This window comes from Staurois parvus, unplaced genomic scaffold, assembly GCF_062004578.1.
Source record: "Staurois parvus isolate SC_StPar_1 unplaced genomic scaffold, SC_StPar_1.0 ptg000282l, whole genome shotgun sequence".
Taxonomy (NCBI): domain Eukaryota; kingdom Metazoa; phylum Chordata; class Amphibia; order Anura; family Ranidae; genus Staurois; species Staurois parvus.
In genome coordinates this window covers 10,625,806-10,646,033 of record NW_028318078.1, presented here as the reverse complement: position 1 = coordinate 10,646,033, position 20,228 = coordinate 10,625,806, and the positions used below count along the sequence as shown (strand labels likewise).

At 41.9% G+C, this 20,228-nt stretch overlaps 1 protein-coding gene across 1 annotated transcript in view; it reads right to left on the bottom strand.

Moving 5' to 3' along the window:
* The window catches only part of ELFN2 (extracellular leucine rich repeat and fibronectin type III domain containing 2), a 176,513-nt gene that overhangs the window by 17,955 nt on the left and 138,330 nt on the right, over nt 1-20,228 (bottom strand). The gene's annotated exons all lie outside the window — the stretch shown is intronic.

Below are 20,228 nucleotides of genomic sequence, written 5' to 3'. Positions count from 1 at the left end.
GCTGATTGTATCAGTCTTCAGTTTGTGACTGTTGGTTGTATAGAATAAAAAGACAATGGTTATGCCTAGCACACATGATCAGAAAATCAGAGGAAAAATACGGCTTTTGAAGCAATCGCGCGATAATCTGATCATTAGTACACAGCTTTCGAGAGCTGATTATGACAGTTCAGGCAAAATTATCCCAACAGACAAACACACAAATGTTTCTCATATGATACCAGAACATACAATTTTCATTTAATCAGTACAGTATTTTTCCGAAAAAAAAAAAAATGCTGGTAGGTTAATTATTATTATTATTATTATTATACAGTATTTATATAGCGCCAAAGGGAATGCTCAGCGCTGTACAGTAGCAAGGGGGACAGAACATGAGACAAGACAGTAACAATACACTACACGAGGGGTTCGAGGGCCCTGCTCTTTCGAGCTTACAATCTAGGAGGGAGGGGAAGGTATCAGGTCAGTTATGTAGTTCAGGGCGGCATTGTGAATGGCTTTGTAGGTCAGAGTTAGCAGTTTGAATTTGATGCGTTGGGCAATCTGGATCCAATATATATATTGGTTACATCTTTTTTCTGTAAATATTTTTATTGCACCCTTTTGACCTTTTAGTAATAAATCTTACTTTCTGAAAGTGTTGAACTGTTTCTAACGCCTTTAATGCAAACTACGAATTCCTGCCTCTAAGAGCGCTACTGTGTGTGTGTGTGTTTAACCCTCTGTATAACCTGTCTGTGGTGACAGTGGTATACAGACCATTATTTTAACTGTCATAGTGTTATTACTGATATTGCCGAGTTTCCTCTTTCTCTGTACAAAAAGGAGGTGGTGGCAGCATGAAGGGTTAATTGCGTAATTAACCTGACCCAATAACAATCTCGCTCAGGCTGCAAGTACACAGGTGGCGGACCATTAGCTGGAAAATCTGGATCCTGTCTAAGGCTAAGTTCACATATGTGCGTGTGGTGCCGCAGCGAATCCGCACAAAAATCCGTGCAGCCGCACCACCCGCACAGAAGAATGCGTAACCACGGGCGGGTGCCATTAATTCTAATGGCACGTCGCCCGCACTGGAAATCACAACTGTACTGGGAACTGAGGTTCCCATGCGGGCTGTGTTTTCAGAAGAAGAGCAGGGACTTCTTCCCTGCATGTTCTGGGGCAAATGAATGGGCTCTCATGCCCACGCAAAAAGTGGCCCACACGGCCGCATATATGTGAACCAGGGTTATATTGGCCCTAGTATGTGTATGTATGAATGTAAGTTAGGGACCATAGATTGTATGCCCCTTGAAGGTTAGGGACTGGTGGGAATGTACAATATATATGTAAAGTGCTGCGTAAAATAGATGGCTCTATATAAGTACCTGTAATAAATAAATACATTTTTAAAAAAAGGAAGACCAAGACCACGCATATGCAGAAACATAATAGATTACGGCACAATACAATACATTACATTACTTCCAAAGTTGTATTCTGTTGTACGAGAATTTTTGTAACTTTAGTAATCTCTTCATTTCCGATATGAGACTAGCATGCAAAAAAACCTGGCGGTTATTCATGAAATTCTCATTGTGTGTACAAGGCTATAGCTAAGTTAAAGGAAGTAGAGAGCTGAGCTTCATGAGGCTAATTATAGGAAAGCAAAATAATTTAGTTTGCATCTACATGTCTTTTTTTGGGTCATGCAGAGAAGCACTGTTACAATCTTCTGGCATTTCAGATGACCAAGAAACACATGCGACACATTAAAGCCTAGTGCACACTACTAGTTTTTTTTTTTCATTCAACCCAGCAGGCTGAAAAAAAAAACCTGACCGTTCAGACTCTGTGCTTACTATCCAATGTTAGCACAGCAATCTCCCCTACTATGTTATTGTGTTGTGACGGGGAACAGCCCCACCACCACCACCACCAGAACCCTCTGGTCAACGTTCTCAGCCATTTTCTGAGACAGGTGATCTGTATCCAATCGGCAGATATTTTTTGGTCATGCCCCTTCAACAGAAACTGGCGAATGGGCCGAATGTTAGCCGGTTTCTATTGAACTGCCTGATGCTGCTCAACATTCAGCCCATGCGCACTAGGCTTAAGGTACCTGGGGACACTCTGAGTGCCAATTCACACCAGGTGCACTGGCACTGCCTTCGGCAGCTATTCCAGAGCAATCCCACCATAAAACAAGCCAAAATGTTTTGTCTCCTACATGTCCAGTTCATATGACCGCACTGTGGTCGTATGTGCTGAAAAAAGTATGGTCTGGAAATCCACCGCCTCAATTGTTTGGCGACCAGTAAGACTTTATGAAGTGTCACTGTATGATGTTTCAATAAAGTTTGTTTAAAAAAAAAAAGGAGCATTGTGATGCGGTAGGGTCAGCAATTCAATTGTCCAGCACCATTGCACTGCACACCAGCCACTACCAAGCAGCGGCTGGTGTGAATTGATCCTAAGACAGAAATTGTGTTGTTAAAAAGCCTAAAAAAAGAAAACGAATGCAGCCATCACATTTAATGACTATTAAGCTATGACATTTAATGACTATTAAACTTGCTGTAAGCAGTAGAGCTATATCACACCTCTGCCCCCAGCCTATGACTGGATATTATCATCAAAAGAAAGACACTGGCATCCAGTAAATGGGAACAAAAAATTGTGTTTGGTAAGATTCAGCAGCTATCTTTCACCAAGCTCAAAACCTGTGACAAAATATGCCAAAATATACAGTATATAAAAGAAGACAGCTTTAATAAATCATATATAAACATGTATAATCCAAACTATTAGCAAATTAATTCAAATAAAACTAGAAATCTCCAAAGTAAAATAAAATGTGCTCTTCTGATATAACGAAAGTTAATGAATCATATAATGCAACTCCTTGTGGATCCACTTTCAGTGAGTAAATCACCATGTGCACTCTTCACCACACACCGCACTCACCAGACTAAGGTGTCCGTTTATGAACCAGCAGTAATAGATCGCTACTCAGTTCTCCAGCACTCTCGGAGAACACAGTTCTCCTGTGAATGCAGTTTATGAAGCAGTTCTCCGAACGAAGGGAGAACGGTCTCCAAATGCTGGAGAACGGTCTACAAACTCTGGAAAATGGCTGATTTTACTATAATCTCGCGAGATTACAGTAAAAGATCAGTTTACTAAGCAGAGGTAAATTATCTCTGCTTAGTTTGCAGTCCCTCCGATTCTCCAGCTCTGGGCTGGAGAATCTGGAGGGAGAACACAGATCTCCAGTGAAGGGCTGACATGATCTCCTGAGTGTTATAAACTGTGAATGACCAGAGAATAGCTGAGATCCGTTGAATCGCAGCTATTCTCTGTGTCATAAACGGACACCAAAGTCAATATGCACTTTCCAGTACATTGATCTACACTATGAGTTCCTCTGAATAATCCAAGGGAATACAGTGGACCTTAAAGAGGCGGATTACCTGTATACAGCACCTGAAGGAGTGGAGGCTGTTTGGCAAGTGGACATCTTGTGCTGGGAAGTGCATATTGACTTACTTGTGCATACAAGGGGTCACATACCATCTAGTGTGTGCGATGTGTGGTGAATTCACGCAAGTGCATGTGGTGATGTCCTCGTTGAAGGTGGACCCACAAGGAGTTGCGTTAGATGATTAATGAACTTTCGTTACATGGGAAGATCACAAGAGCACATTTGGACATTTCTAGTTTAATTTGGATTAATTTGCTATATATATTTTGTGTGACTGGATATTAAACATGCAGTAGCACAGTGATGAGTCATTCTACTGTTTGCTCTGCTCTCTCCTGCTGTCAGCATGGTCCGTATCTAGGCATATGTACTGCAGAGCACCTGATTGGCTTTTAGTAGTGCCATTCTCTCTCCCAGTAAGTGCTGCTTTACAGGAGGTCACAAGACATACCAAGTCAAATTTGAATACTTTTCCTCGTAATTTTCAAAAAAATATTTAATAATCTTTAACGTGTTACTAAAGGTAATTTTTTTTTTTTTTTTATTAAATTAACAACCATGTCATACTCACCTGTTCTGTGCAGTGGTAATGCACACAGCTTCTCTGATCCTCCTCTTCTCGGGTACCCCGCCGGCGATCCTGGTTTCTCCTCTTCCTTGTGTGTCCCCATAGCCAAACTCTGCGTGCTCACTTCTGACCTATGTGTCTACTAAGCCGAGCTTCATAGACACAGGGCTGTATTTATTACAAGGCAAACATGGCATTTGCCTAGGGTGGCATTTTTCAGGGGGGGCAGCACCGCCCCCCGGAATCAGGGATGGAAGAAGGGACACATGCGGCATGGGGACCAGGGGGGATCCGAGAGAGGTTGCGGGTTGCTTGATGGTGTATGCAGAGCCCAACTCTTGTTCCTGGGGATGTCCAGAGCTGTGAAGGTGAGGGTCTTTCTTGACTAGGGGGGGTATTAGTGGAAGGCTCTCTCAGTTGGGGGGGTGGGCAGGGGTGTTGTTGGTCAATGTCAGGTTCTCTCCATGGGAGGGGTGCCCTTTTTTTTGTGTTGCCTAGGGCAGCACAAAACCTAAATATGCCACTGCATAGACAAACACAGCGAGGCTTAGCCCCCCCCCCCCATTTTCTCTTCACTGCACTTGATTGACAGCAGCAAGAACCAATGGCTCCTACTGCTGTTCGAGTCCCTGTGTGAGGAGGAAGAGAGGGGAGAGGAGATGCAGCCATGCACAGTGCTGATATCTTCTCCCCTCTCTTCCACTTCACACAGGGAAGGGGGAGCACAGGGAACTTAAAAACGTGTATTACCTTAATGCAAGCAACTAAGGTAAAGACATTTTTTAGGTTTAGTATCACTTTCAGTGAGCATATAGCTACATTCATTTTCAATATATTGTATCTGCCCCAACATCAGCTTTAAAGGATAAGTTCACCTTTGGGAAAATGGTACATGTTCCACTCATTATTAGTGTGGAACATATAACATGTTCCCACTATTGCAGCCGCTGTCTGCTTCACTGCATCTAGTGACAGCAAGTGGAAGATCTTCCTAAAACAAATGTAATTGTTAAAATATAAAATTAGACTACCTAAAAATGGGCAGTATCAGTTAGGCAGTGGATGGTGTGTGAACAGTGTCAGTAGGACAGTGGATGGTGTCAACAGGGCAGAGGTTGATGTCAGTAGGGCAGTCAATGGTGTCAGTCAGTAGAGCAGTGGACTTTGTCAGTAGGGCAGATGATAGTGTCAGTAGAGCAGAAGTTGGTGTCAGTAGAGCAGAGCTTGGTGTCAGTAGGGCAGTGGACAGTGTCAGTAGTTTTTTTATTTTTATTATTTGATTTTTTAATTATTTTTAACAAAATTTTAACAGCCCTCTTGGAGGTTTTGGTGAAATATCAGAGGTCTAAACAGACTTTTGAGACAGAGAAAGGGACTGAGGACAAAGATTCCCCAGTCTTTATCTGCAACCTCAGCTGCACTAGAGAGTGAATGGATTGAAAGTGCCCTGTGTTGAACAGCTTCCAGTTCATTCAGAAAACTCAAGAATAGTAAACATGGTTTACTATGCTTCAGTTTTGAATGGACACAGAAACGATCGGTACCAATCGCTCACTGTGTTCATTCAGAAAAGGAATGACACATTTACCAGCCCTTCACCCACTCTCCACCCTGAGAAGTCGTCAGTGGGGGGGATGCGGGGGGCAGTCAACAGAAAGAAGTGAAACCTGGGCAGGAAGGGTGGCATTTACTAGATTTTGTCAGCTGTATTTTCTTCCTGCAACTGCTGAATGCCATTGGGAGGGAGAGGAGGAGAATCTGGCTTTCAGCTTCTGCAAGAGTAAAATACAGCTGATTGGTTCTAACAAATGCTTCCCCTTCTGTCCTGGTGTGACAGGGAGACCATGCAATCCCTCTAAAGCAAGGGGATGATGGCACCCCTGTCAATGTGGTGCCTTAGGCACATGCCCCTCCCTGCCTCCCCATTTTGTTCCTGAGAACAGAAGGAACACTGAACCGCTGTCAATCACCACTGTGGAGGAGGAGAGGCTTGGTTTTTGCTCTTGGCTGTGTGTGCGGTATTCTTTCTCCAACTGTCATTCTGGTCCATTGACTTCAGTACTGTGTCACTGACCCTAAACAAGTGTGAAATCTACATGTTCTGACTCTAATTTGCCTGTGCTGCATGGCTGCTTGTATGTGTTGGTAGGTATTAATGCCAGAAACAGCTAGGAGACAAACATTTTCAGAAAGAGGACAGCAGTGACAGCCCCTGTATTGTCATCAGTACTAGTTTCCTGTAGACATGTGCAAAAGGAAAAAAATTGTTTCGTTTTGAAATCTAACACATTTCGTGTATGTGGCTTCAGTAAATTCGTCCAATTCGTTTTCGGGATTCGTTTTGGTAATTCGTATTCTAATTCAATTCGAAAACATTTTGACCAAATCCGAAAAGTCGTTTGTATTCAAAATCTGTTCAACCAAATTCTAAATTGATTCAACAAAATTCAAAAAGTCGTTTGAAATCAAAAAGATTTCAACCGAATTCGGAAAGAGATTAGAAAAATAATGGGGAGCGGGGGACCAGTCCTTAAAGCGGAACTTCCCTTTTTGAGTGGAGTTCCGCTTTAAATTTGTTTTTGAATGTTTGTTTGATTTTGTTTTTGCATTTGTTTTTGATTTTGTTTGCAAATTCAAATTTGTTTTCGATTTTGTTTTCGAATTTTTGTAATTCGTTGTTCGAATACATCTGAATCTCCGAATAATGAAAAAATTTGTCTGAAATTAGATTTGGAACGAAACGAACCGCACGTGTCTAGTTTCCTGCAAGAAGAGAAGAAATGATTCTTGCTTCATTTTAGCCATTTATGGTAAGCCTAGCTCTGCAAGATTTCCAGGTCTCATTACAGATTGACAGGTATGATAATTAGTCTTTTTTATTTATGCAGATTATTAATTAATGCAGCTGTCTTCTTATAGTGGGGAAAATGTAAGCACTGTTGTTGTATCCACATATCAATTGCATTTACTGTGGTAATAGGCCAGGGTACATTTAACTTCACCTTTCAGGGTAACAGTGTAGTGTATGTAGTATAAATTCTAGCTTTACATCTTAAATTTTAGAGGAAAACTGCATGCTCAGAGGCACACTACTTGTTATGCCAGCTAAGCAAAACCATATCCAGTAAAAACTTTATAGTTTTACTTTGTAAAAAGCTGATCTTGTTTTAGAAAAGTCCCACAGGTCCATGTTTAAAAGATGAGTTGTCAGTATCAAATTCAAATAGGTGAACATTTGGAAACATAAAGGAGTATAAAATGTTGGGGCAGTATGAAAGCTTTGGGATACAATATTTCATACAAGCCAGGTATCTGCACTCTCCACTTTGGCAACCACAGCCTTCTCTCCTGGGCACAAGACATTTATTTAATTGAGCTAAATCAGCAGGCAGTGACGCCCTGACCCACTTTTCCTTTTGCCCCACCTTTTTTCTGAATAAATATTTTATACTCATCCCATACCTAAAGGTTAACTGTAATTTTAGTAGAGGTATGCTTTAAATGTGACCTTCCCCTCCAGCAACTCAACCATGTCTTATCCAAGACTTATTTGTCCATGCTCCTCTGACATCTTCACTGTGTAGCTCGCTGGGAGCTGTACAGCCTCTCAATTATAGTTCCCGTGAATGCTCAGAAAATAAACTCCATCTAATCCTAGAAAAGACCACTGTTAGAACAAATAATAGATGGCCCTTCAGCAGAAATGAATGGAGATTCTCTTAGGCATGCATGTATGAAGGAAGCAAAACCTGGTACTAGGATTTTTGGAGAGGAGGCTTTGCGGCCACAGGAGACTGCACAGACAGGCAGAGGTCAGTATGTGCTTGTTTTAATGCTCATTTAATTTATGCTTGCTATTTACTAAGAATGTGTAAATATTTGGATGTCCATAGGCTGGTCATAGTTACACAAAGCCATCCACAACATTGGCCTGAGCTAAATCACCAAACTCACCTTAAAATATCACCCAAACTATCCTCTTTGCTCCTCCAAAGTTCTCATGCTCTCTAGCTCCCTCAACACCTCCTCCCATGCTCAGCTCCACTACTTCTCTAGAACCTCTCTCATTCTCTGGACCTCCCTACCCCAATCTGTTCAGCTATCTTCTACTCTTTCCACCTGAAAGCACATCTCTTTAGGAAAGCCTATCCTGCCTCTGCCTAAAAACTGACATTTTTCTTTCCCCATCAATTAATCCCCATGCAGTTGTTACCTTTTGTATCACTTACTCCTCCCTTTTAGATTATAGGCTCTTACAAGCAGGGTTCTCCTAATCCTCTTTTTTTGAATTGTATTGTATTGTTTCCCTTTGTTTTGTAAAGCTCTGTGCAAATTATATAAATCCCAGATAATAATAATTGGATTACCAAGAAGACAGTTAAATACACAGTTCAAATACATATATGTTTATTGTTTTACACGTCAAAGATTTTGGCCTGCTACACATAACTTTACTTAACAGAATGGTCACTCTGTGGTTTACCATCGCTTGTTTCCTGCTCCCCAGGTCATCTCTGTCCTCACTTGACATAGGTGATGATTCATTGTACAATCATCAGGATTGAGGTTCAACAAAAAATATACTAGCTAGAGCTTAATTTGTTGAGTGAGCTTGATGTGTGTGATAGAGCTAGACTGACCAAAGTGAAAATTTGTTCCGATGGATCTACCGTAAAACGATTTTTCTTTCAAAGAAGTAGATCCTTGACTGAAGTCTAATATGGGTGAACCCTATTCTGGTTCTAGGCTTCTACCTCTCTGTGCAAAAGTGTAATGGGAGTCACTTTGGGTGGGGGGCCCATGGAACCCAGCTCACTTTGGAGAGGTGGGGAGACCCCTGTCTCAGCTCCCCATATCCCTCTTGTTTGCAAATCACCCTGCTCATGTTAGGGGTACAGGGTACTCTGTCCTAATATTGTGTGGGCTGTGTAGGCATGTTTAGGAGATAGGTTGGGGGTTGTCGATTGTTTAATGTTATGTGTATTAGCTTAGTGGGGAGGTGTCTCTAGCAGCACTCCCTCCTGATGGGACTGTCTGCTGGTGTGAAGTTTGAATATCTGTGTGTCTCTTGTTACTAAATGTAAATTGCCCCGCCCTGTGTCATTATGCAGGGAGGGTGATTGTTTCCTAAGTGTATATAGCTTGTAACTGTGTTTTATTATTTTTTTTACACAAATTGAGCTTTCTTTTGGTGGTATTTAATCGCCACTGGGTGTTTTATTTTTTGTGCTATAAACAAAAAACGAGCAAAAAATTTTAAAAACAAAGGTTTCTTTGTTTATATTATAAAATTTTGCAAACAGGTAATTTTTCTCCTTCACTGATGTGCTTTGATGAGGCTGTATTGATGGGCACTGAAAGGCAGCACTGATGGGCACTGATATGCGGCACTGATGGGCACTGATGAGGTGGCACAGATAGGCAGCAATGATGGGCACTGATAGGCGGCACTGATGAGCTGCCACTGATGATGCTGCACTGATATGCAGCAGTGATGGGCACTGATGGGTGGCACTGACTGATGGTACTGACTGGCGGCACTGCTGGGCACTGACTGGTGGCACTGCTGGGCACTGATGGGTGGCACTGCTGGGAAACACTGATGGGTGGCACTGATGGGGGGCACTGCTGGGCACACTTGGGTGGCACTGATGGGCACAGATGGGTGGAACTGCTGAGCACTGATGGGTGTCACTGCTGGACGCAGGTGGGTGGCACTGCTGGGCACTGATCATCAGGGCACTGATCATCAGTGCCCTGATGATCAGTGCCGATCTGTTTACTGACAATTGGCAGTTATCGGCAATACTTTCCTCACGCTGTGACAGCATGAGGAAAATGCAGCCAACAACTGGCAACTGCATTTACCTGGTGATCTGCTGTGTCATTGGACACAGCTGATCATGTGGTAAAAGACCTCTGTGATTGGCCTTTTATCACATCACGTGATCAGCTGTGTCCGTAGGACATAGCGATCACGGAGATCACTGGGTGCACGCGGGGAGGGCGCGTTCTGGGAGTACGTCATATGACGCCCTCCTAGAACTGGACAACCGCGTTATAGCCATATTTCGACTATAGCCCGGTTGTCAAGTGGTTAAAGGACTTAAGCCTCATGTACACATGAACTCGCCTAGTCACTAAACTCTCCTGGCAGCAAAAAAACGCTAATGGCAGGCAAAAACAGGTGTAAACACAGTACCACATTTAGCCGCGTTTAGTATTTAGGGCTCGTTCACACTAGGCTGTTTTGCCAACGCTTGCCAAACGCCCCTATAGCGTTTGGCAAGCGTTGGTCCGGCGTTTGCGGAGCGTTTTTTAACGCTCGGCAAACGCTCCGCAAACGCCGCATGCGCAGTTTAGCGGCGGTTGCTAGGCGTTTGCCGAGCGTTAATAACGCCCCACAAATGCCTATAATGCAGTTTGAGTGGTGTTACCGCTCCGCAAACGCCCCGCAACCGCGTCGCAACCGCACCGCAAACGCCGGCCGGGCGTTTGCGGAGCGGCACCATAGACGAGAATAGGAGGCTTCAAAGCCTCCTGACTCGTCCAGAGGCGTCCGTTTTGCCGCGACGCAACGCGACGCAAACGCTCCCGTTAGAACAGCACCATGTGCTGTAATGTGCAGAATTGGCAGAGGCGTTTGGGAAGCGGTAAAAACGCTTCCCAAACGCCTCTCTGCCGCCTGCACACAAGGCTAGTGTGAACGTAGCCTTAGACATTTATTAATTTGATTGGCCAGAGTATTTTCCATTGACATGGATAAACGCCCAAGTGCTAAACGCGGCTAGCGTTGAGCCACGTTTACACACATTTTTTCCCGCATTTAGCATTTTTTTAGACAAAACTTCCTTTCCTAAATGAGATTATTCTGCATTCAGAAGAGAAATGTTTATCTGCCCCTAAACTCTTCTGCTTATAAACTCTGGTAAAAGCCTATGTGTACATGGACACATAGGCTTATATTGAGTTTAATTCAGGGGCTTTGGCAAAAACACGCAGTAGTGTACATGAGGCCTAATAGTGCCATTAAGAGATGCTAGTCTTCAATAAAGTAGGAGTACACTTCTTTATTTGCTTTGTACCTACAAGTAAACTTATAATAAGGCTTACCCGTAGGTAATTTAAATAACTCCTTAACATGCATGGTTTAGGAGAGATTTACATGTCAAATAGCCAGTGACGTCACCAGTGCATGCGCACTGTGCTATCAATGGATAGCATGCTGTCTATTGAAAGAGCTGTGCCATGGCTGTGACTCCCGCATGCAAGAGCGGGAGTGACATCATTGGCTCGGCCATTCAAGCGGCTGGATCCAGAGAACCTGGAGAAGTTAAATTCCCTGTCAGCAGGGACAGGGCGCCGCTGCAGGGATCTGCGTCATACTAGCACATAATGACTTTACCCTGCACAGGGACCAGTTTTATATTCCAAACATGGTTTACTACTGCTTTAAGCCTAAACACAGGTCCCTTTGTGCATTTTGTTGTAAATTTATTAACTTTGACTGCTCAAGCCCTATAGAAGGGGAGGCATTTTCTTCTCCAAGAACGAGTTGGCTGTATCTGATGCTCTTAACTAGAGATGAGCGAATTATTCAAAAATTCGATTCGGCTGATTCGCCGAATTTGCGGAATAAATTCGATTCGATGCGAATTTATTCGCTGCGAATTTAACTTATTAAAAGGGTGTTTCTAGGCTTCAGAGAGCCTTTATATTAGTGCAGAACACTGTACCTTTAATTTAAATGCCCTTGGAGTCTGCTGGGGAAGAGAAATAATACTGTCAGTCAGTATGACATGCAGATGAGTGCCGTCGATCTTAGAATCACCGCACACTTCACTCATTTGGGCAGTCACGGGGCCAAAACCAGAGTGTGGAGCCACAGTGTGGCAGTGGAGGCAGCAGCAATGGGAGGCCATACAGCACCCTATGACAAAATGGAACCCACCAGCAGTGTGAGGAGACCTGAAAGTGGCACATGGCAGAGTGTGGCGATGGAGACAGCAGCAATGGGAGGCCGTACAGGGACCCATGACACACTCTGGACCTGACAGCAGCATGAGGAGGCGGTACAGGGGCCCATGACAGATTACGGGCCTGGCAGCAGCATGAGGAGGCGGTACAGGGGCCCATGGCAGAGTGGCGAAGCGTAAGCAGCTTAAATTGAAGGCCATACAGAGGCCTATGTTAAAAAGTCCCCCCAGCAGCAGTGTGGGGAGACGACTATCAAGAGTCCAATGGCAGAGTGGCGGAGCGGAAGCAGCTTCAATTGAAGGCCAATAGTGGTTGTGAAGCAGAAAGTCAGTTTATTGTACACAATCGGTCAATTGCAGCTTGCCGTTGGCTGGAAACTGTACGTTTATGTCACTGGAATGCACTAATCACCCAAAAAATATTACCGCCAGCCGGCGTGTAAATGGATTTAACTCTTTGAACGTACAATAGTGGTTGTGAAGCAGAAAGTCAGTTTATTTTGCACAATCGGCAAACTGCAGCACCAACTGTGCACGACAGCCACCAAAAAAAAAGGGTGTATGTCACTTTAAATTTTCGATTCTTTGATAGCTGTGGCCCTAAGTAACGATTCTGTGTCCCTGAGTAACGATTCTGTGTCCCTGAGTAACAATTCTGTGTCCCTGAGTAACAATTCTGTGTCCCTGAGTAACGATTCTGTGTCCCTGAGTAACGATTCTGTGGCCCTAAAGTCTCTGTGGCCCTAATGCAGGCCATAGATGGGTCGAAAATCGGCCGATTTTTCGGCCGAAAATAAAGTCGGCCGATTTTCGGATCGTTAGTGGGCTATTTGGTCGGCCGTTTTTCGGTATTTTGGCCGTTTTTTTTTCTGTAAAGTTGGAAAAAAATCGGCCAATTTTGCCGATCGGCCGATTTTCGCGGCAATAGTGGGCAAATCGGACGATTTTTTGCCGATAAAAAATCTGCGCATGAGCAGTGACCTGCAAGAGGAAGACAAAAAGAAGAAAAAGAAGAAGAGGATGAAGAAGAGGATGAAGAAGAAGAAGAGGAAGAAGAGGATGAAAAAGAAGAGGATGAGGAAGAGGAAGAAGAAGAAGAAGAAGAGGATGAGGATGAAGAAGAAGAAGAGGATGAGGATGAGGATGAAGAAGAAGAAGAAGAGGATGAGGATGAAGAAGAAGAAGAAGAAGAGGATGAGGATGAAGAAGAGGATGAGAATGAAGAAGAAGAAGAGGATGAGGATGATGAAGAAGAAGAAGAAGAAGAAGAAGAAGAAGAAGAAGAGGATGAGGATGAAGAAGAAGAAGAAGAAGAAGAAGAAGAAGAAGAGGAGGATGAGGATGAAGAAGAAGAAGAAGAGGATGAAGAGGATGAGGATGAAGAAGAAGAGGATGAGGATGAAGAAGAAGAAGAGGAGGATGAGGATGAAGAAGAAGAGGATGAGGATGAGGAAGAAGAAGAAGAAGAAGAAGAAGAAGAAGAGGATGAGGATGATGATGAAGAAGAAGAAGAAGAAGAGGATGAGGATGAAGAAGAGGATGAGAATGAAGAAGAAGAAGAGGATGATGGTGAGGAAGAAGAAGATGAGGATGATGATGAAGAAGAAGAAGAGGAGGATGAGGATGAAGAAGAAGAAGAAGAGGATGAGGATGAAGAGGATGAGGATGAAGAAGAAGAGGATGAGGATGAAGAAGAAGAAGAAGAGGATGAGGATGAAGAAGAAGAAGAGGATGAGGATGAAGAAGAAGAAGAAGAGGATGAGGAAGAAGAAGAAGAAGAAGAAGAAGAAGAAGAAGAGGATGAGGATGAAGAAGAAGAAGAAGAAGAGGATGAGGATGAGGAAGAAGAAGAAGAGGATGAGGGTGAAGAAGAGGATGAGGATGAAGAAGAAGAAGAAGAGGATGATGGTGAGGATGAGGATGATGATGAAGATGAAGAGGATGAGGATGAAGAAGAAGAAGAAGAAGAAGAGGATGAGGATGAAGAAGAAGAAGAAGAAGAAGAAGAAGAGGATGAGGATGAAGAAGAAGAAGAAGAAGAGGATGAGGAAGAAGAAGAAGAGGATGAGGATGAAGAAGAAGAAGAAGAGGATGAGGATGAAGAAGAAGAAGAGGATGAGGATGATGAAGAAGAAGAGGATGAGGATGAGGAAGAAGAAGAAGAGGATGAGGATGAGGAAGAAGAAGAAGAGGATGAGGATGAGGATGAAGAAGAAGAAGAAGAGGATGAAGAAGAAGAAGAAGAGGATGAGGATGATGAAGAAGAAGAAGAAGAGGATGAGGATGAGGAAGAAGAAGAAGAGGATGAGGATGAAGAAGAAGAAGAAGAAGAAGAGGAGGATGAGGATGAAGAAGAGGATGATGGTGAGGAAGAAGAAGAAGAAGAAGAAGAAGAAGAGGATGAGGATGATGAAGAAGAGGAAGAAGAAGAAGAAGAAGAAGAGGATGAGGATGATGAAGAAGAAGAAGAAGAAGAAGAGGAGGATGAGGAAGAAGAAGAAGAAGAGGATGAGGATGATGAAGAAGAGGATGAGGATGATGAAGAAGAAGAAGAGGATGAGGATGAGGAAAAAGAAGAAGAAGAGGATGAGGATGAGGATGAAGAAGAAGAAGAAGAAGAAGAAGAAGAAGAGGATGAGGATGAAGAAGAAGAAGAGGAAGAAGAAGAAGAAGAAGATGAGGATGAAGAAGAAGAAGAAGAAGAAGAAGAAGAAGAAGAGGATGAGGATGAAGAAGAAGAAGAGGAGGATGAGGATGAAGAAGAAGAAGAGGATGAGGATGATGAAGAAGAAGAGGATGAGGATGATGATGAAGAAGAAGAAGAAGAGGATGAGGAAGAAGAAGAAGAAGAAGAGGAAGAAGAAGAGGATGAAGATGAGGACGATGAAGAAGAAGAAGAGGATGAGGATGAAGAAGAAGAAGAAGAAGAAGATGAGGATGAAGAAGAAGAAGAGGATGAGGATGAGGATGAAGAAGAAGAAGAAGAAGAAGAAGAAGAAGAGGAGGATGAGGATGAGGAAGAAGAAGAAGAAGAAGAAGAAGAAGAAGAAGAAGAGGATGAGGAAGAAGAAGAAGAAGAAGAAGAAGAAGAAGAGGATGAGGAAGAAGAAGAAGAAGAAGAGGATGAGGAAGAAGAAGAAGAAGAAGAAGAAGAAGAAGAGGATGAAGAAGAAGAAGAGGATGAGGATGAAGAAGAGGATGAGGATGAAGAAGAAGAAGAGGATGATGGTGAGGAAGAAGAAGAAGAAGAAGAAGAAGAAGAAGAAGAAGAAGAAGAAGAAGAAGAAGAGGGTGAGGATGAAGAAGAAGAAGAAGAAGAAGAAGAAGAAGAAGAGGAGGATGAGGATGAAGAAGAAGAAGAAGAAGAGGATGAAGAAGAAGAAGAGGATGAGGATGAAGAAGAAGAGGATGAGGATGAAGAAGAAGAGAATGAGGATGAAGAGGATGAGGATGAAGAAGAAGAAGAAGAGGATGAGGATGAAGAAGAAGAGGATGAGGATGAAGAAGAAGAAGAAGAAGAAGAAGAAGAAGAGGATGAGGATGAGGATGATGAAGAAGAAGAAGAAGTAGGATGAAAATAAGAAGAATTCCAGTCCAGCAAAAAGTGTATCTGCAGAGAGCTCCGCTATTTCTGACAGTTCTCTGACAGTTCCTTCACATTTACAGCGGTTGAAACATTGTATCTATTTGTTTCCGAATAAAAACATCTGTATCCTAAATGGAAACAAATAGATACAATGTTTCAACCGCTGTAAATGTGAAGGAACTGTCAGAGAACTGTCAGAAATAGCGGAGCTCTCTGCAGGGACACTTTTTTCCGGCTGTAGAAGGGATGAAAATCGGCCGATCGGGGAAAATTCGATTCGTGCATCCGAAGTTTGCTAATTTTCGGATTCGGCGCGAATCGAATTTTTCCTAATATTCGAAACGAATTCCACTTCGCCAAGTTCGATTCGCTCATCTCTACTCTTAACCATTAAATGTTTCAAACAACCCTTTAAGAGAGATTAACTTTTGCACCAGGCACCCCTCTGAACACTTTTTTTGAGTGAGGGACACATTCGTCCAACACCATGCTCTGCTACTGTGCAATAAAATAAAATCGTGAAGACCTGAACTCTGGATAGCACATGTCTTTGAACTAGTGTATATGATTAATTAATAGCTATCCACATTCCACAATTAGAAATCTCATGAACTCGCCAATAAAGGACTGTTTACGTGTATCAGCATCAGCTTGAGTAGAGCCAGACAGGTGACAAAGGAAGAATCAATGTTGAACCAGAAAGCTGTATGATGTATGAAGAACTTTGCAAACCACAAGACTGGCTGACCAGAGTTTAAAGTCCTTTGACAGCTAAAACTGTAAACATATATGTATTTCAACCAAATATTTAGATTTTTGCCCAGAGTTGCATTTGCATCATTTAAAATAAATGTACTACTTTGTGTTTAATCTTTATCTATTTTCAGTAGTGATTATGTTACAGTGTTGCATCGTGATTATTGCTAATCCAGACATGCTTAAACCATTTTGGCTCTCCATATAATCACATATGAACCATTAATGTAGATCATCAAGCCAGGATGAAACAATCTGGGTTTCTACATAATGACTGCAGATTATTTCAAGGATAGACTGCCTTGTAAAAAGTGTAGTGCGCACTGCAGATCATCAGGATAGGGTTGGATTTTATATTTCTTTAACCTAGTGGTCACTGCAGTCTATCACTGTAGGATCAAATAGGGCTTGTCACCAACATACTGTATATCAATAAATATAGAACACAATTATGTCTAGATAGGCAAGACAACAACCCTGGCAGCTACAGTATCTGTAAGCATCTCTGGATTACTGAGAGTTCCTGTGATCTATCCTGCCTAAAATAATAATATTCAACAACAAAAAGAAAAAAATAATCACATAACACTATATTTAGTCCTCAGCATTCTACACTGTAATTTCCTAAATACTATTGCTGTATTAATTTATATCATCAGCACAGGTGCAGGCTTTTTCAGTCCTGTTGTCACTAGAGGAACAAGATGTGCTCGTTTACTACATTTAATGTCATCTCCACTTTGCAGGTGGTATTAATATTTGTATGGCATCAGACAGAAATAGGTTTGTGTATCATACAGTGAAAACTACATATTACCAGTAAGGGACCATGTAGTGGTAGAATTCTACACCATATGAAGACGGATTATTCATGCAGGAAAAGACAGCAATACGTTTTTTTTATAATATAGTTCTGATTGCATGTTACCTTGATGTGAGACCAGAATGTGCTAGGCTTTTAAACCATACTGTGATGGCTTCAAATTATCAGTATGGAGTCAGATAGTAAAACGTTTCTCTATAATATAGTGTAAATTGGAAATTGTTATAAGACATATTTATAAAGCTGTGGCTTAATTAAATCTGCATGTAATTTCATCATGCGCCACTTTTTGAAGCCTATATGCCAAACATTCTCTGTTACAGTACATTCACAAAGGATTAAAGAGCTGACAAAAAGTGGTAAACTGTTCTTTGAAGCAGTAAAAAAAGAAAGCAGCAGCTAAGGAAGCAATAGCAATGTGTAGTTTCAAGACAAGAAGTGCCATATTTTTGGTCAAAAAAAAAGTCGCATATACCCGTTAAATGGAGCAAACCTGTCAAGAGTATGAATATGGCAAAAAAAATAATTCAAAACTGGTAAGCAAATGGTAAACTGTAAAAGGTGTAAACTGACAAATTTTCCTAGTGATCTAAACCATGATTTGATAAAAAGTTAAAAAAAATCCATAAAAGAAAAGACCAAAGTTCAAAAGTGGCATACACAGTTGTAAACCCCTTTAATAAAGCTCCTAATGGGTCCAAACAGTTAAGGCCATATAATATTATTATTATTATTATACAGTATTTATATAGCGCCAATAGTTTGCTCAGCGCTGTACATTATAATGGGAGACAATACACGAGACAGTACAGTAACAATACAATACAATACACAAGGGGTTCGAGGGACCTGCTCCTTGGACCTTACAATCTAGGAGGTAGGGGATAGTGGTACAGGAGGAAACAACTGTGGGGGATGAAGTGGTAGGAAGAGTAGAGGAGTTCAGTAACTAGCTGAGGGCGGGGTAGGCTTCCCTGAAGAGATAGGTTTTCAGGGTGCGCCTAAAGGTGAGGAGAGTAGGTGATAGTCTGATGGATTGGGGTAGGGTGTTCCAGAGGATGGGAGCAGCCGTGGAGAAGTCCTGGAGGCGGGCATGGGAGGAGGAGACCAGGTAACTAGAGAGTAGGAGGTCATGTGAGGAGCGGAGAGTACGTTTTGGGTGGTATTTGGATACCAGATCGGTGAATAATATCGGTGAATGATATACACTGCTCTCAGAATGGTACAAGACAGTAATGAGATATGCATTTCCCAAGCTTAATTTTAATGGTCTGATTGAGTGATCATTAGAAATGTGCGTGCTGGAATGTTCGTTTCATTTCATTTCAGATGCATTTGTTCATTGAAGAATTTTGTTTTGCCTCATTCTTCATGTTGAGCCAATTCGTTTTCAGGATTTGTTTTGTACCTTCGGGATTTGTTTTGTACCTTCGGCATTCATTCGTATATTCAGTGGTCCAGGTGGAATTGTAAAATGCTGCCATTTTCCCAGAAGATTGCTATATATTTGATATGTTATCGAATCAGACAGATTTGAATCAGAAGGATTTGATATTATTGGACGCTAGTCCAACTCACCAAGAGAAATGGCCTGAGCTGATTGGAAGATATAGGCGTCATTTGCATCCGGATTAACAAATGGAACGAAATTCAGATCCATTCATCATCCAAATCCGAATTAGCTAACAAATTTGAAAATTTAACTAATTTCCCCATTATCCTGAACTACTATCTCATCATGTGACATCATACAAATGAAACTAATGAAACAAATGCATTTGTAATTTTGCTTTAACTTTTTTCAGAGTTATTGACATTTCTTACTATGTCCATTTGGAGATTCGTATACATCCAAATCTCCAAAAATGAAGCTTTCATTTAAAAAATCTAATCATAATGAAATGAAACCCACATGTTTAGTGATCATGGGATATTCCAAGCTAGTTGTCCTTCTGTGGAAAATTCAGTTGGACAAGTTCCCTTGCTTGATCAATATTATTGTCTGATAGATAAACTGTCATGCCTCAGATCCCTTATTCTGTCCCGTTTGCAAATAGACTTTGGAATGAACCTGTGTTTTGCACATACAAGGCAGAGCAGCAAGTTTACTTTTATACCAGAACCTGTGTCGGTTTGTACTTAGCTTTCCTGTTGATCCTTCACTGATCCTTTCTCCACCAGGAGATGGAGAATGCCTGGCACTTCTGGTTATAGAAGTGTATGTGTCTCTCTCCCTTCCTTCCATGTGAGAGCACTGATGCTTGCCAAGTGGACATTCTGGTACCAATGTTGTTACTAGGGATGAGGTTTGGGTTCACCACTGACATGGATTTGAGGTGGATCCTGCAGGTTTGGGATTTTCAGTCCCAATGTATTTACAGAAAAAGGGAATTCTTTTAAACCATAATGCACCGTGTGGCCTTTGAACAATGGCCAGAGGGCTTAGAAGGGGGCTTTTGGTTAAACCACAGTGTCAGTAAGTTGGAATCTATTAAAGGGAAAGCATTGGGAGAGCTATGAATAAGGTCTGTTTTTAGACTGAAACGCGTTAGCGTAAGTTTGACACAGAATATTTTTACTCCTTTATGCAATAAAGAAGATTTTTGCATTTACCTGTTACCAACATTTTTAAAATTGGACTTGTACTGATAAGCAGATGGAGATTGTTAGTCAGGCACGGTGAGTTTATATGCTTTAAGCCTAATACATTTGACAGGTAGTAGCAACCCACTTCTGTTTGGATTTGCAAAAGCATTGGGAAAACTGCCTAAATGCAAAGTGAGAGATTAGGCTCAGTTAGGAAACACTTCTAATGCAGCCACCCCGCTAACTCACATGGGCTGCTATGGCTAATGTTACATTACTGCATGTTCATTGAAAATGTCCTGCTTCTGGATGATTTCATGCTATTGTATTACCTGTGGTCTCTTAATTCTTGTAGTAAAACCCCCACCTATACTCTTTTGTTAGTACATTTTGGCATATTATTCCTTAATACAAATAGCTTGATACCTGCCAATTTTTCACTGCTGTGCTACAGTCATGGCCGA